Source organism: Pan paniscus, chromosome 2, assembly GCF_029289425.2.
Source record: "Pan paniscus chromosome 2, NHGRI_mPanPan1-v2.0_pri, whole genome shotgun sequence".
Classification (NCBI taxonomy): domain Eukaryota; kingdom Metazoa; phylum Chordata; class Mammalia; order Primates; family Hominidae; genus Pan; species Pan paniscus.
In genome coordinates this window covers 189125101-189142923 of record NC_085926.1, presented here as the reverse complement: position 1 = coordinate 189142923, position 17823 = coordinate 189125101, and the positions used below count along the sequence as shown (strand labels likewise).

The window sequence follows — 17823 nt, the reverse complement described above, 5'->3', positions numbered from 1 at the left end:
AAGGCAACAAATTAGGAAGAATGATAAATTACTAGAACATGTGTTAACTGATTTTATTCTATTTGGCACCATTTTCACTCTTTTTTAGATACTTTGCCTTCCAAAATCTTAAAATTTTATTTTTAACTATCTCTGTCTGTTTTTTTCCTCTATTTGGATTTGTGATTAATGCTACTAATCTCTTTCTTGCAAAAATTAAGAAGCCAGAAACCTACAATGCCACTTTAAAGAAAGATTCCATTATTATTTTAAACCCCCAGATCTGGATGTTTAACAAAGAGTTTAGTTGTTATAAACTCGTTTAGGGCAGAGACCATGTCATGTTCACCATTGCATCTCAGCACCTCACAGAATGCCTGGCACAGGGTCAAATGTGTGTGTTGAATGAATGCATGGAGCAGCCTTATGTGGAAGGTAAACAGGAATGCGGGGCAGATACTAATATCCCAGCTTTCTTGATATGAAAACCAAGGTAGAGGGAAGATAAGAGATTAGCCTATGTTTCTACAGCTACAGTAAAATGTGATGAAGTTCATGCTGGAATCCTGATACATCCATTAGTATTTAACATCACAGATTCTCATTCTAATGAAAGTTACATGCATCACTAACCTCCAAGAATCATTCCTCTAAACTTTAGGATTTCTCCTTTTCATACATTAATCTGTACCTAAATCCCCAAATAACTAAATATTTCTTGATATAAAACTATGTTACTTAAAAATAGAAAATAACATTAGTGTATAATTGTAGGCAATTCTGTTAAGGAAATTTGTTGTTTAATTCTAATGCTCACTAAAGGGAAAATAGCTTTAAAACTGTACATAGGGAAAAGCTAATAGAGTTGCACATATCGGCTGGCCGTTCTATACATAGGCAACTTTTTACGCAGCATTAAAAGGCTTGCAGAGGGTAAAATTGGATAAATTAAGTTAACTATAGCATATTTAAATCTGAAGTTAATGTGGAATATCACGACCCCCTTCACTGTTTACCCCACTTTGTACTTATATAAAATATTTGATCAAAATCTTACATCATAATTACATTAAGCTAGCCAACATAATAAATGGAAAAGTATCTCTAACATTAAACAAAGGGGCAAAAATATAAATTTTATACTACTCAAAAACAGGATGCATTTATTAGGCATACACTGCATGTCAGATACTGGGGATATAAAAGTAAAGAAGATACTTTCTCTGTCTTCCTGTTGCTCACAGCCTGGTTCAGGTGGAAACTCCTCAACCGCTTGTCCTGTCTAGGGATTTCCTTCTGCAAGAGCAGACCCTTTCTGGGATGCTTCCACTTTCTTCAAATAGAATTGTCATACATAAACTTTTTAAAAAATAACATTTGCATAGTGTTTTACTATCTTGAAATTAATCTCCTGTCATCCTTACAAGTCATGTTAGACCTATATAGAAAACATTATAATTCTATTTTTTAAAAATCTGTGAACTGAGACAAGCTGAGTTACTTTAGAAATCTGGTCTCCTAACTCCTAGTATTGTATGTACACTTTGTAATACAACAAAGTGAATTAGTAGAAATAGGTTGACTCTTAAGTTACATAGACGTGGATCTGAATCCTGATTAGGCATGTCATTTAGCCTTTTTGTTTTAACTTCTCCTTCAGAAAAATAGGGCAAAGACCTAATTTGTAGGCTTAGTATGAAGATCAGAAGGAATCTGGGTAAATCAGCAGGCATAAATTAGTTACTCAATAAATAACAGTTATCATTATCCTGATATTGCCTTTGAAATATGGCAACTTTTCAAAATGTTTTTACTACTTTTTAATTTTTATGAAAAAATATTTTTATCCTTCATTTTAACGAACAAAATTATTCCTCAAAATCTAGAATTATGGCAGAGTGATAGAAAATAAAATATAGTAAGAAAAATAATATTGAATGGGAGAAGAAAATTTCACTATAGAGAGTTATAAATAGAAATCACTCTAACATTTGGTGCATTATCATTATTTTGAGTCATAATATTTCTATAAAAATTGCTTCCAAGTATAAAAAATGTAATCCTGGGAAAGAAACAAAAGAAAGCTCAGCTGTACTGAAGGCATCATTATTCTTCTAGCTCTAATTGTGCCACCTAAAGTGAACTTTTAATACCATTTTATATAATATTTTAAAAGTGGAATTTTCACATATTTATAGCCTTAGGTACCATGGGAATATAGAATTTTAGAAACAGAGGAAGCAATCATTAAAAATTGTCAAATTTAATACCCACAATTAATAGATGGAGAAAGTGAGGCTCAGAGAGAATGAACCTGCTCAAAGGAGGGGAAAGAAGATAATAATATAGAAATTGTTGAAGAGGAAGACAGAGCAGAAGGTGGTGGCAGAGGCATTGTTACTGGAGGGAGGAGATGGTTTGTATTAAGGTCTGAGCTGATGGAGTGGCAATAAGGAAGAAGGCGTCACTGCTCCAGGGATGTACCGTGACACTTATTGAAGAAAGAGAAAGAAGAGAGAGCTAGCTAGCTAAATAAATAAATAAATAAATAAATAAAAATAAAGGCTTTAATCTGAGAGATCTTAAGCCATTTGGAGAGTTGGTTCATTTAAGAGAGATACCCAGAGTTAGCACCTTGTTGTAGCTTACTTATTGTATCCCCACAAGCTCCTGAGGGGAGGAGAATAAAGCTTCAGGGAAGCTGAATGGTTTGTCCATAAAGCTGTCGAAGTCAGAACTAGAATTAGAAGTCTAGTTTTCTGCCTCCAAAGCTTGTATTTCTCTGACTGAACTATTGAATCTAAGCAAAAGTTGTCTGGTAGGTAACAGTCATAGTAAATGAAATATTGGCAAAGCAGTTTAATTAGCTCTAAAGATTAGTCCTAAACTTCTGTGATACTGAGGTTTTATTCTCTAATATAGGGAAAATTGACTGACATGGGGGCTTCCTCAAATATTTTTATACTCAGTATCCCTAGCACTTCTATTTTTTTTTGTCCTTTTCACAAGGACAAAATACAATATTAACAAGCCTTAATTCGTGCTTAAGGCTTGCCTGCAGTTGTATAGGTGGATTATAGCAGAGCTAGAATGATATATTAGGATTTCTTACTTCGAGTTCTTTATTTTTGAGACAAGTTCAATTAATCTAATTTTATTAATCAAATGTTCAAATCATTGAGAGTATTTGTAAAAGAAGTTAAAATTATAGCCCTGAGGTTCCCGTGCCCAATCGACTGAAGATATCTGCTTCTCTACTGCTCATTATTCAGTATATAAGAATCAGTTAAAAATCCTGAGAAATAAGGGGGAGAAAGCAAATGTCAACCTTAAACACTCTGAATAATTTTTGAATGAAGCCATAGTAAAATTCACTTACATGAAGGAGACCTGAACTGTTATCTACAGAAAGTGCTGCTTAGAAAAGTTCTGTAAGCGTGCTGAAGAGTAGTACCAAAGTAAGAGAAAACACAGAATGTCCCTCGTGTTTTTGGTATAACACTATCAATTCTATAACTTATATAGGCATTAAAATCACCATAATTCATTCTCAAAAATGTTAAATTTTTAGAAGGAAAACTCATAAACAAATAATAATCACATTCCTAAACCTATAGAGTCTGTTATTCAAAGAAACAACATTTGAATTGTTAGAACTGAATTCATTGAGTGCACACTAAACCTGAAATAAAATTTTAAATTTCTTCTCCAACAGAACTCAAATGTATGTTTCAGATTAACTCTCAATTCAATCGTTGAATAGCAAGAGCACTACAAATACTGAAGAACAGGCATACTCTAAGTCTACTCCAACTATGTTATTAATATCATATTTGCATATTTGACATATAAGGAGAAAAACAGAAGATGCATTAGGTTTTAAGAACATAAGAGATAGAATTTCATTAGTTTAGGGATGTTTCTTAAGCTCCAGTTTTGATAGAAATAAAGAGGAAAAAACCTTTCTTTTTTACCTAGGTTGTTTAGACCACTCTTTTATATTAAACATTTTTCTAATATTACACAATTTTGAGGAAAGCAAAATAACGCTAATAACATATATATATGTATAGAATTATTATTTTGCATTCACTTTCTGTTTGTTTTGAAATGGAAGAGAAAAGCAATCTTATAAATATGAAATCTCTGAATAAGCAATTAGTTCTACCTTAAGTTTGCATTACAAAAATATCTTTGATTTTCTACTCATTTTAGAGAGGGAAATATTACCACTCTAATTTTAACAAAATCAAGATATAATCAAAACATTTAAAGAGTCTGTGAAAGTAAAAATAATAGTTAAAAGAAAAAAGCATTAAATCTTTTATCAATTTTTACATATAACTTACCTTGTGAAAGATCAGGAGATTCTAACTTTAGAGTACTGTCTCTGCAGTTTCTCCAAAACTCAGCCCTGGTGGTGAGTTTTCTCTCTGAGTTTTTATAGTCTCAGTTATACACCCCTTACTCCAATCCCTGCCTTTGCTTTCTCTTACATCATTTCTACAGATTTTCCACTGAACATTTTCCCAAGCCTCTCTTCGATCTCTTTCTCTCCCTCCCTCTCCCTTCCTTCTTCAGTTTCTCTCTCCCTCCTTTCCCTCCATATTTAGTCTATCTATTGCTTTGATCATGGCATTTAAATAACGATGGAAGTATAGGCTCTGGAAAATTTAAATATAGATTTAGTATTGTGTTCAGCTTCACACCCATCACCTCTTCCTGAGGTTTTAGTCAAGCTCTGATTATTACAAATCATATTTGGGAAATAAAATGCACTAAGATTTGTTAAAAAGTCACCAGGGAATTTCAAAGTGCGATATAGAGAGATTGTAATCAGACACAAACTGATTTATTGGTGTAATTTTTGGACCTTTAAATGATCAGCTATGGAAATAATGAGTACTTGCAGCCTCCGTCAGGTGCACAGTGCTGTGTCAGTGAAACACAATGACAGCTACTTCGTAATTAACATTGCTATACTGGGAAGGCTGTCACTAACAAACCTATAAATACTGAGCTGTGACATGTGAGCTATAAATGAAGACGTTGTAATCATTTTTATCTTGCTCTTGTTCTTCAGTACTTTGATTTCTTTTTAACCAAAATATTTCCGCCTTTGGCTGAAGGTTTTCTTTCATTCTTATCTCCTACTAATTATATTTGCATCCTTACATACACAAATTATTTTTTAAATGAATTATTAAGTTATAAAGGTAACATGTTATGTTATTAGATCGTTAATGGCTCATTTGATTCACCAGAGGGTCCCCATCTGACAGGTAAAGAGGCCAAGGCTCAGATAAATTAAGTGACTTTATGAGATCACACAGCTAAGAAGTAGTCGCAGAGCTGCATTTCAAATGCAGATCTTCCTAATTCCATATCCAGTTCTTTTCCCACGACTGCATTCTATCTCACTACTTTAAAAGCTAGAAAAGAGAATCCAAACCAGATTATATTTTTGCACAAAAAGCAATAAATTTATTCTTTTTGGTTTCCCTAAAAATGCCATTTAAAATACTAGTCACTAGTATAAGAACAATTACATGGTTAATTTGGATCTAGATGGGGAAACTGACCAGAGCACACAGAATTAGTGGGACAGTAAAATGCTTCATTTTTATGACGGGTTTCCAGGGATAACATATGTCTCAACAAGCTTGAAATTTGAGTAGTTGGCAGAGACAGTTCACAAATCAAGATAAAAATACAGCCTAATTGTGGACCCTTGTTTAGACATTACTGCCATAAAACAATTATGTTAGTTTGAATCCACATGATGGAAAACTCTCAATATAGAATTAATGGATGCATCATAATGCTACCAGAAGCCAATATTATTGACATACCTTCTACCCTTATTTGAAATGCCTCTCTTAGCATGCCGACAAGTGATATCTGTGGCTGATTTATTCCAGATCTGTCCCTGCTTAGACAGTCCAAAGATTCCTCCCTATTTGTGGATTTTGTTGACCTAATTCAAAAGTTTGACTTAACTGTTCTGCAGCAGTTGAAATAGCAACAGTTTATTCCAGGAACATCCATGGTACATTTAAGCCATTTTTACAGCCTTCTGTATATTATACACCTCTATATGATTTACTTATGCATTTACACATGATAGAAAAATTCCATTACCTTCAAAAGAGAGAGGAAAAATGGGAACATGCAAAGAAATAAAAAGATAAAGAGAATAAATATTCAGTGTTGGATGGGGAGAGTCTAAGATGAGAAAGGGAGAAAATATTAATGAAAACTTTTTCAGCTAGCATGTCATGATTTAATTCCCATAACAACCTTGCCAAGGAAGTATACTTTTTCAAATATAATGAATAGAAAACTAAAGCTCAAATCTGTAAAATGGGTGGCCCAAATCTTCTTAGCTTAGAAGTGACAAGACAAAGGGTTGAACCTTACTATCTGTATCTGTCAGAATCTGGCAGAAAAGAGATGGCACATTCAAATTGAGTAATTTGAAGAGAATGTGATGTGAACATCGTGTAGAAGAACCAGAAGGGATCATGTGGTATAGTAAACCCTAGTCCTGAAGAGTCAAGGATAGTTACAGGGACGCAGAGACAAAGGGATCCTGAGTAGAGAAAATTGTCTGGCAGAAGTGTGACATTTCACAAAAGGACATGGCAAGTCAAGAGCAAACCAGAGGGCATAGAACCTATGAAATAAGCACCAGACTTCACTCTACTTCTATTCTTCAGTCTCCTGTGGTGTTTCCCTTTGGTGAAACCAAATTGGAAAAGAGATTGAAAGAGGGGAGATAAAAGGGAGCCAGTACATCATTTAACCTCAAAACTGTGCTCCGACAAACACAAATTGGGTCCTTTGTAAAGACCAACATGACTGCAAATGCCACTGTTATTCACATTGTTGTCTAATATTTCCTGCTGTTTTTTCAAGTCAGGTTTGTTGAGGTAAAATTTACATACACAACATTTACTCTTTTAAACTGTACAGTTTGACGAGTTTTGACAAATGCAGATGCTATGTATCTTCAACTACAATCAAGATACAAAACATTTCTATTATTCCCCAAATTTCCTAAATGCTTCTTTGCAGTCAATCCCTTACCCCACCCCTAGGTCCTGGCAATCACTGATTTGATTTCTGTCCCTTTTTGTGTCTTTCCTAGAAGCTGTAGGAATAAAACATATAGTATGTAGCATTTGGGATCTATTTCCCTTAGAATAATGTTTTTGAGTCTTTTTTTTTTTTTGAGACGGAGTCTCACTCTGTCACCCAGGCTGGAGTGCAGTGGCATGATATCGGCTCATTGCAACCTCCGCCTCCCGAGTTTAAGTGATTCTCCTACCTCAGCCTCCCAAGTAGCCGGGACTACAGGCGCCCACCACCACGCCAAGCTAATTTTTTGTATTTTTAGTAGAGATGGGGTTTTGCCATGTTGGCCAGGCTGGTCTCGAACTCTCGAGCTCAGGCAATCCACCCGCTTCAGCCTCCCAAAGTGCTGGGATTACACGTGTGAGCCACCACGCCCAGCATGTTTTTGAGTCTTATCCATGTTGTTAAAGGTATGAGTATTGTTTTTTGTTTGTTTTGTTTGTTTTTGTTTTTGTTTTGAGACAGAGTCTTCCTCTGTCACCCAGGCTGAAGTACAGTGGCGTGACCTCAGTTCAGCTCCCGGGTTGAAGAGATTCTCCTGCCTCAGCCTCCTGAGTAGCTGGGTCTGAGGCGTGCACCACCACAACCCTGCTTTTTTTTTTTTTTTTTTTTTTTGTATTTGTGGTAGAGATGAGATTTCACCCTGTTGGCCAGACTGGTCTTGAACCCCGGATCTCAAGTGATCCATCTGCCTCGGCATCCCAAAGTGCTGGGATTAAAGGTGTGAGCCACCATGCCTGGCCATGTAAAAGCATATTTAAAAGGATGACTGTTCTATTGGATGAATGTACTATAATTTGCTTATTCATTCACCAGTTGGTGAAAATGTGGGTTGTTTCCTGTTTTGAACAAATGTGAATAAAGCAACCATGAACATTAATGTAGAGTTCTTTGAGTGAATACATGTTTTCATTTCACCTGAGCATATACATAGACATGGGATTCCTATATCATGTGGTAAGCATATGTTTAACTTAATAGGAAATAGCTAAGCCGATTTCCAAATGGTTCTAACATTTTGCCTTCCCACCAGCAATGTAGGAGAGTTCTATTTGCTCAGCATGCAGGTGAGCATTTGATATTGCCATTAAAAAAATTAAGTCATTCAAAAAATTGTATAGGGGTAAAACATGTCATTGTATTTTAATTTGTATTTCCCTAATAAGTAATGATGTTGAGAATCTTGCCATGTACTTATATATCTTCTTTGGTAGCCTCTGTTCAAATGTTTTAAAATATTGAGTTGGGAGATTTCTTTATATATTCTGGATACAAGATTTTTATAAGGTTTGTGTTTTGTGATTTGTTTCTTACTCTAGATTTTTTTTTTCATTTTTATGACAGTTTATTTCACAGAGCAGGCATTTTTAACTTTAATGAAATTCTATTTATTAGCCCCTTTTTAATGGGTCATGTTTTTGTGCCTTAAGAAATAATTCCCTCACTCAAGTTTGCAAAAAAATTTCTCTTACATTTTCTTCTAGAATATTTTCAAAATTCATTTGGCTATTTTAAGCCCTTTCATTTCCATATAAAGTTTATGATCAGCCTATCAATTTGAAAAAAAAGAATCTGCTAGGATTTTGATTGGGATCTCATTGAACTTATAGATAAACTTGGGGAGAATTGACGTCTTATCAGTATTCAGTCATCCTATTCATAAACATAATATATTGCTTTTTTTTTTTTTTTGAGATGGAGTCTCACTCTGTCTGCCAGGCTGGAGTGCAGCTCTGCCTCGCAGGTTCAAGAAATTCTCCTGCCTCAGCCTCCCAAGTAGCTGGGACGACAGGCCCACACCACTACTCCCAGCTAATTTTTATACTTTAAATGGAGATGGGGTTTTGCCATGTTGGCCAGGCTGATCTTGAACTCTTGACCGCAAGTGATCTGCCTGCCCTCAGCCTCCCAAAGTGCTGGGATTACAGGTGTGAGCCACCACACCTGACCAATATGTTGCTCTTTTATTTAAATATTTAATTTCCCTTAATGTTTTTCTTTTTAGCATACAAAATTGTACATATTTTGTTAAACTTTTCCCTAATTATTAATTATTTCATGCTTTGATACTCTTGTAAATTATAATTTTTAAAATTCCAATTTTGGAATGGACACTCCTAGTATATAAAATATGACTGATTATTATATATTGATCTTTTATTCTGTGATCTTGGTAAACTTACCTTTTATTTTAGTAAGTTTCTTTAGATTATACATGTGTAAAAAATCATCTTGTTTGGAAATAGAAAGTGTTTATATCTCCCTTTTCAATCTGTATGTCTCTTACTGGTTTTTATTCTCTATTGGCTCAGCCAGTTCCTCCAGTGCAATATGGAATAGATGTGGAATGAATGAACATCCTTGCCTTGCTCCTTATCAATTGGTGGTGTTGAGGGGAGAAATTAATTCTTTCACCATTAATAATAATAACAGTAGGGTTTTTGTAGATGTCTTTTTTCAGGTTGATGATGGTTCCTCCTATTATTAGTTTCCTGAAAGTTGTTGGTGTTGTTTTTTTTTTTTGAAGGAGGGTCATAAATGAAGATTCAATTTTGTCAATTAAAAAAGTTGTTTTCAATTATTGAGATTGTTTTGCTTTTTGTATATTAATATAATGAATTATAACTTTGTTTTGCCGAGATAAACTCCACTTGATTATGACATATTATCTGTTTTCTTTATTGCTGATTTTACGTGCTAATATTTTTTTAACAATCTTTATTCATAAGAGATATAGACCTTTTGTTTTTAGAAAGTTCATCTCTCATGTATAGTATCAGGGTTATGCTTATCTTGTAAAATGATTGAAGAGAATTATACCCTCATCTATTTTTTGGAAGAGTTTTTGTGGAGTTTGCATTATTTCTTTCTTAAATATTTGGAGAATTCACTAGTGAAGCCATCTATGCCGTTAGTTGTCTTTGTAGAAAGGTTTCTAGCTAAAACTTTAAATGATTTAATAGATATAGGGCTAATCACTTTAGCTATTTTTTTTTCTGAATGCACTCTTATAGCTTGTATCTTTTAAATATGTCCACTTCATTAATTATTAGAGTGTATTCATACTATTTTTATTTTGTCCTTCTGATAGCTATAGGATCTGTAAGTGATGTCCCTATTTCATTCTTAATTCAGTATTTTTTAAAATTTACTTTTAATTATTATGAGTACATGATAGTCACACATACAGTATTCTTCTTTAAGCTTTTTTCTTGATCATTCTAGTATTTTATCAAATTTATTTATTCAAGAAATCAATATTTGCTTTAATTAATTTTCTATATTATTTTTATCATTTTATTTTGTTGATTTTACTTTGTATTATTTCTTTCCTTTTGTTTCATCTGGGTTTAGTTTTCTCATATGTTTTTATTTTCTTAAGGTAGATTCTTAAATTGCTGATTATAGACATTTCTTGTATTCTAATATAGGGATTTATTGCTATGATATGGTTTAGTTTTGTGTCCCCACCCAAATCTCATGTTGAATTGTAATCCCCAGAGGGGCCTGGTAGGAGATGATAGTGTGTCTGGAATTGGTTCCTTCTGGTGGGTTCTTGGTCTCGCTGACTTCAAGAATGAAGCCGCCGACCCTTGCGGTGAGTGTTACAGTTCTTAAAGATGGTGTGTCCGGAGTTTGTTCCTTCAGATGTTCAGATGTGTCCAGGGTTTCTTCCTTCTGGTGGGTTTGTGGTCTTGCTGACTTCAGGAGTGAAACTGCAGACCTTCGTGGTGTGTTATAGCTCTTAAAGGTGGCGTGTCTGGAGTTGTTCGTTCCTCCCGGTGGGTTTGTGGTCTTGCTGGCTTCAGGAGTGAAGCTGCAGACCTTTGCAGTGAGTGTTACAGCTCATAAAGGTAGTGCGGACCCAAAGAGTGAGAAGCAGCAAGATTTATTGTGAAAAGCAAAAGAACAAAGCTTCCACAGTGTGGAAGGGGACCCCAGCGGGTTGCCGCTGCTGGCTCGGGCAGCCAGCTTTTATTTCTTTGTTTGGCCCCACCCACATCCTGCTGACTCATCCATTTTCCAGAGAGCTGATTGGTTCATTTTACAGAGAGCTGAGTGGTCCGTTTTACAGAGAGATGATTGGTCCATTTTTACAGAGTGCTGACTGGTGCGTTTACAAACCTTTAGCTAGACACAGAGCACTGATTGGTGCATTTACAATCCTCTAGCTAGACAGAAAAGTTCTCCAAGTCCCCATCTGACCCAGAAGCCCAGCCAGCTTCACCTCTCAATGCCCCCTCTAAACAGGACACCCCAACTGCTGTTGGGAATTGGGCAATGACTGTTCTAGCTACTTCCTGCTGGATAGGGGCGAAGAAGGGGCCCTGCAGCTGTAGTGTCCTCCAAAAGGGAACTCTTTAGGCCAGTGAAAGGGCCAGCAGGTCAGTCCAGGGGTCCTCAGTAGAAGTTGTTAGTTGAGCTCATTTGGGGTTCTTTTTGCAAGACCATCTGTAGCTTGATGGACTTGATTCTAGAGGAAACAAATTTGACAAGGAGGTTAAAAATACAGGGCCCGAAGGTGAGTAATAGCAAGATGGCTGCCATGGGCCCTAGAAGGGGGAGAAGCCATGTTGCCCAACTCCAGAGGTTAGTATAAGAGTTGTGAAAGGTGTTGTCTGATTTCCTGTAAACACTGGGTGGCATCTTGTACTATCCCTGACTTGTTAGTGTAAAAACAACACTCTTCCCCTAAGAAGGTGCAGAATCCTCCTTTCTCAGCAATGAGGAGGCCTAGACCTCCGCGGTTTTGGAGAGCCACTGCTGCTTTTTCCTTAATCACCCGGGAGGACCCATCTATTGTCCTGTCCTGAAGGGAGTTCCTCCTATGTCTGGTTGGACTTTAGTATGGTAATGAGATTTAGATCTCCTGTTAGGAAACCTGCTGGGTTAAGGATTTTTGATAGGAAGGCTATGGGTTGTCAGTGGCCTCAGTGCTTTTGGGCTATGCCCTTGTTTGTACTGACAACAAGGTGGTATTGGAGTGTTACAGAGAAGACCTTCAATTATCAATTATAAGTTTCAAATTTACCCTGGCTTTTAAAGGAATAGGGTACACTGTTTTTTTCTTTACCACTTCTATCTCTTTCTCTCTCTTTGAGTCCTTTGTCTCTTCCTCTCTTTCCTTCTCTCTTTGACTTTCTGTGTCTCTCTCTTTCTCTCTCTCTCACTCCCTCTTCCTCTCTGTCTCTTCCTCTCTCTATCTCTTTGTCTTTGTCTCTTTCTTTCTCTCTGATTCCCTCTTTTTCTCTCTCTTTCTCTGTCTCTCTCTCTGACTTTCTCTCTCTCTTTCCTTTCTGCTGGTCTTTCCCTGCCTCTGCCAGCCACTTATGCTGCTGTTCTCCCCTCTCCTTCCCCTTTTTGATGGCTTTGACAGTGTAAGACTGCCACCTCCTTGGGTTTTTGCACTGCATGCAATAACTCCATGGTTTCCTTATGGTATTTAATGGGGTTCCCCCAGAGGTTAGGAACTCCCTTTCTTTCCATATTGCAGCATGAACATGTAGGATTAGATAAGCATACTTTCTACTGTATACACATTTATTCTTTTTCTTTTTCCCAGTTCTAAGGCTCAGGTAAGTGCCACTAGTTCTGCTAATTGGGTGCTGATCCCTGGGGGAAGAGGCTTACTTTCAAGTTTGGTTACATCACTAACTATGGCATAACCTGCCCTTTGTATCCCATTCTCCACAAATGAACTTCCATCGGTATATAGGTTAAGGTCAGGATTAGCTAAGGGGACTTCTAAGAGATCATTTTGGGTGGCATAAGTCTGGATTATAATTTGTTGGCAGTCATGCTCGATTGGTTCCCCATCCTCTGGGAGAAAATTGGCAGGGTTGAGGGCCATGCACGTACGTATTTGAAGCACTGGTCCCTCAAGGAGTAGTGCCTGGTATCTAAGTAGGCAGTTGTCTGATAGTATGCCATTTACATCATGAGTAGTCTGGACAGTGAGATCCTTTCTTTGTATTATTTTGATAGCCTCTGACACTAAGATGGCCACCACCACAAATACCCTTAAACAGTGAGGCTAGCCTTTTGCTACTACATCAATTTCCTTACTTAGGTATGCCACTTGTTGTGGGGTTGTCCCATGAGTCTGAGTAAGGACTCCAAGAGCTATCCCTGCTCTCTCTGTGACGTATAAAGAGAAGTTTTGTCCTGTGGGAAGGCTTAAAGCTGGCGCTTGTACTAGGGCCTGCTTTAAGGTTTTGAAGGCTGTTTCTGCCCCTGGTTCCCATTCTGCTAGATGAGTATTTGCCCTCTGGGTCTCCGTGATTAGAGTATAGAGGGGCCTGGCTATCTCGCTGTATCTGGGGACCCATAGTTGGCAAAAGCCAGTGATTACAAGGAACCCCCACAACTGTTTTAATGTCTTAGGGTGAGGATAAGCCAGCATAGGCTGTGTTCGTTCCTTGCTGAGGGCCCTCGTTCCTCTGGCTAAGATTAGGCCTAGATATTTGACCTGCTGTAGGCAAAACTGGGCCTTCGACCTAGACACCTTGTACACTTGATCAGCTGGAAAGTTCAAGAGATCTAGAGTAGCCTGCTGGCATGAGGCTTCTGCACTGGTAGCCAAAGTAAATCATCCACATACTGAAGGACCAGAGTGCCTGGACTTGAGAAGTGGCCTAGATCTTGGGCCAGTGCCTGACCAAACAGATGAGGGCTATCCCTAAACCCTTTGGGCAAGACCATCCATGTAAGTTGGGACGTGTGGTCTGTGGGATCCTCAAAGGCAAAGAGAAACTGGAGGTAAGAGTGCAGGGGAATACAGAAGAAGGCATCCTTGAGGTCCAGAACAGTGAACCATTCTGCTTCCTCTGGTATTTGAGAGAGCAGGGTATAGGGGTGGGGTACAACTGGATATGGAGGAATTAGTGCCTCATTGATAAGTCTAAGATCTTGCACTAGTCTCCACTGACTGTTCAGTTATTGTCCTCCTAGAATTGGGGTGTTGCAGGGACTGCTGTATTTCCTTACTAAGCCTTGAGCTTTTAAATGTTTAACAATATCCGGTAATCCTTTATGAGCTTCAGGCTTTAAGGGATATTGCCTTTGATAAGGAAAAGTGGTGGCATCTTTTAGCCTGATTTGGACTGGGTGGGCATTTTTTTGCCCTTCCAAATTGTCCTTCCAATGCCCAGACTTCAGGGTTCATTCCCTCCTCAAGTAGGGGACAACAAATGGTAACTTGTTCCCCATATTCATGTAGATAATAGCTCCAGCTTTGGCTAATATATCCCTCCCTAATAAGGGTGTGGGACTTTCAGGCATAACAAGAAAGGCATGGGAAAAGAGCAAAGTCTCCCAATTGCAACTGAGGAGGTGAGAGAAATACCTGGTTACAGGCTGTCCCAGGATTCCTCGGATGGTAATGGACCTTGAGGACAGTCGTCCAGGACAGGAGATTAACACTGAGAAGACCACACCAGTGTCCAGGAGGAAGTCAATTTCCTGGTCCTCAATGGTTAAATGTACCCGGGGCTCAGTGAGGGTGATACATGAGCTGGCACTTGCCCTGGGCACCCTCAGTCGTGTTGTTTTGGATCATCTGGTTGGGAGCTTCTGGCCCAGAGAACCTTTGTCCTCTGCGGCAGGTGCCTTCCAGTGATTGCCTCACCATAGTGGACATGGATGAGGGGGCGGCTTGTTTCTCATTGGACAATCTTTTTAAAGTGTCCTTGGCTGGGTGCAGTGGCTCACTCCTGTAATCCCAGCACTTTGGGAGACCAAGGCAGGTGGATCATGAGGTCAGGAGATCGAGACCATCCTGGCTAACATGGTGAAACCCCATCTCTACTAAAAATACAAAAAATTAGCCAGGCGTGGTGGCAGGCACCTGTAGTCCCAGCTACTCAGGAGGCTGAGGTGGGAGAATGGCATGAACCCGGGAGGCAGAGCTTGCCGTTAGCCGAGATCGCACCACTGCACTCCAGCCCAGGTGACAGAGCGAGACTCCATCTCAAAGAAAAAAATAGAAATAAAAAATAAAAAAAAATAAAATGTCCTTGTAAACCACACTAATAACAAGCCCTACCAGGTGACTGGCCTGCTTCATTTTCTGTCCTCTCTGAATCACCAACGTTTGTTTGTCTGAGGGCCATGACTAAGGCTGTGGCCTTTCTCTGATCTCGCTTTTCTTTTTGGGCCTGTTCCTCTTGGTCCCTATTATAGAACACCGAGGTTGTCAGGTTTAATAATGCCTCCAAATTTTGTTCAGGGCCTAGGGCTTGCTTTTGGAGCTTTCTCCTGATATCTGCGGCTGATTGGGTAATAAACTTATCTTTTAGAATCAATTGAGCCTCAAGTGAGTCAGGTGACAGGGGAGTATATTTTCTTAAGGCCTCCCATAGTCACTCAAGGAAGACAGAAGGATTTTCTTCCTTTGCCTTTTCACTCTATTTTCCATATTTTTTCCTGTTATTATCTTTTAGTTTAATTGTTTTATTATCAGTAAACATACTTTGTATTTTGCCAATTCTTTTAAATTTGTCAACATTTGTTTTATGGTCAAAATATACCATAGATTGGTGAAGTTTTATGTGGACTTTAAAAAGAATTTTTATTATTGAGATGATTGTTCTATAGATCTTAACCGTTCCATTGGTTCAAATGTTCAAATCCATATTTTAATGACTTTTATCTACTTGCTCTCCCAATTACTGAGGAAGGATTGCTTATGTCTCTAAGTACAATTGTAAATTCCTCTATTTGTTTTTAGTTGTATCAGCTTTTGCTGTATGAATTTTAAGCTATTGATTAGGTGTATATCCCTTCATCATTATGTAATTTATCATTTTATCCCTACTAAAATTATTATTTTTATATTAATTTGTTCACTACAGCTTTCTTTTTATTATTATTGACATGATATTCCTTCTCCCCTATCTTTTTACTTTTAGTTAACCTATGGATTTTTCAAAACTTAGTTCCCATAAAAAGCACAGAACTGGATTATGCTTACATTTCCCCAAACTGACAATCTCTAAATTTTAACTGTATATTTTGATTATTTGCATTTAATGCAATTATTGGTATACTTAGACTTAAAACTATTATTTTGTAAGCTTTTTTTCCCCATCTGTTCTTTGTTCCTTCTTTCCTGTCATTCTGTCTTACTTTGGATTGTTACTTTTACCTCTGTTTTATTTTTAAGTTGCTGCTATAGGTTTACAATATGCACCATTATGTTGCTACAATCTTCCTTCAAATCATAATTTTCCACTTAATGCAACAATCTTTCAATAGCAAATATCTATTTTCTCTTTATCCTCTGCAGTATTATTGTCATATATTTTAAGTTCACCTGTCATAATCCCACATTTTTTCATTTTTGCTTTCTATAGTTAACTATTTTAGCAATGTAAAGGATTTTTAAAATTTTTCATGTTTACCTACATTTATCACGGCTGATGCTGCTTTTTGTGGGTGTTTAGATTCACATTTACACGTAGTACCTTATCATTTTGCCTGAAGAAACGCCTTTTTTTTGTAGTATTTTCTCTAATAAGTGTTTACTTCATCTGTATTTTTGAATGTAAATTTTGTTCATTATAGAATTCTGAGGTGACAATTTTTCTTCTTTTAATATTTTAAAATTAACTTATATATTTGCTTTTGAATTGCCTAGTGTCTGATGGGAAGTCAGCTATCATCTATCTATGATGTGCTTAACTATACTTTACTTTGTATTTATCTTGTTTGGGGTTCTCTAAGATTCTTGGTTGTTTTCTTTCATGAATTTTGGGAGAAAACAGTCATTACCTTTCCACATTTTTTTTTTGGTCCCATTCTCTCTCTTTTCCTTTTCTGTTACTCCAATTACTTATATGTTAGCTCAGCTGATATTTCCCACACCTCTTGGGTGGTCTAATTTTCTCTGCATTCCTTTTTCCTCTCTATATTTCAGTTTAAATTATTTCTATTGATTTAGTTTCAACTGAATTTACTGTTTCCTATTCTGAATCTAGCCTCTGATACTGTGCAGGTGTGTATCTTTATTTTTAGCCTATTAGAGCTCTGACATATAAATGTGCATTTTACTTATGTCTGGGGCTCCCAGGAATTCTAAATTCTCGTGCTGACTGCACACTTACTTTAAAAATTTGTTAAAGTTTCAACTTAAAAAAAAATTAACCTCTTTAATTTAGCTAGAACACCACCATAAATCACTTCCTTAAATGCTCTACCAAAGGTGAAACAGTTTGTATGCTTCCTTCCCTCATGGTGCATTGTAACTATTTTAAGTTTAGTATCCCTGGTTGTTTAGTGACCTCTCAGATGGGTTCAAAGAAAAGTTAGTTTTGCATAATTTTGTGAAATTGATATTGTCACACAGCTGTCTATGTACTAAATAGAAACACAATTCTCATAAAAATTCTAAGATTTTTATGCTGGTTTTGCAGCATAAAAATATTTTGATAATTCCTTTCTACTTTTTTCTAACAATATTGTTTTTGTTATCATCTTAATTTTGTAAATATAAAAAGGGTTGAAAGATCTCACATTATAGAAATAAATGTAAAGTATGTCATTCAGCTAAGTCCAGTCTTTCCCACTGCATTTTCGTCTCTATAAATCATCCCTCCAATGATGGAGTTCAGAAGTTGGAGAACTGCATTCACAAGTCTTCTCATGTTTTCCCCTGTATTTATCCTGAAGTGAACACGAGAAAGCCACATTTCTATTCATCTTGATCTG

At 36.9% G+C, this 17823-nt stretch overlaps 1 protein-coding gene across 1 annotated transcript in view; it reads right to left on the bottom strand.

Annotated features, from left to right (window-relative positions):
• Positions 1 to 4534, bottom strand: part of OSTN (osteocrin) — a 69168-nt gene extending 64634 nt beyond the window's left edge. Inside the window, exon 1 of the mRNA XM_003804462.6 lies at positions 4329 to 4534. The gene's annotated coding sequence lies outside the window, so the exon portion shown is untranslated. The remainder of the gene's footprint in view (positions 1 to 4328) is intronic.
• Positions 4535 to 17823: the final 13289 nt, after the last annotated feature.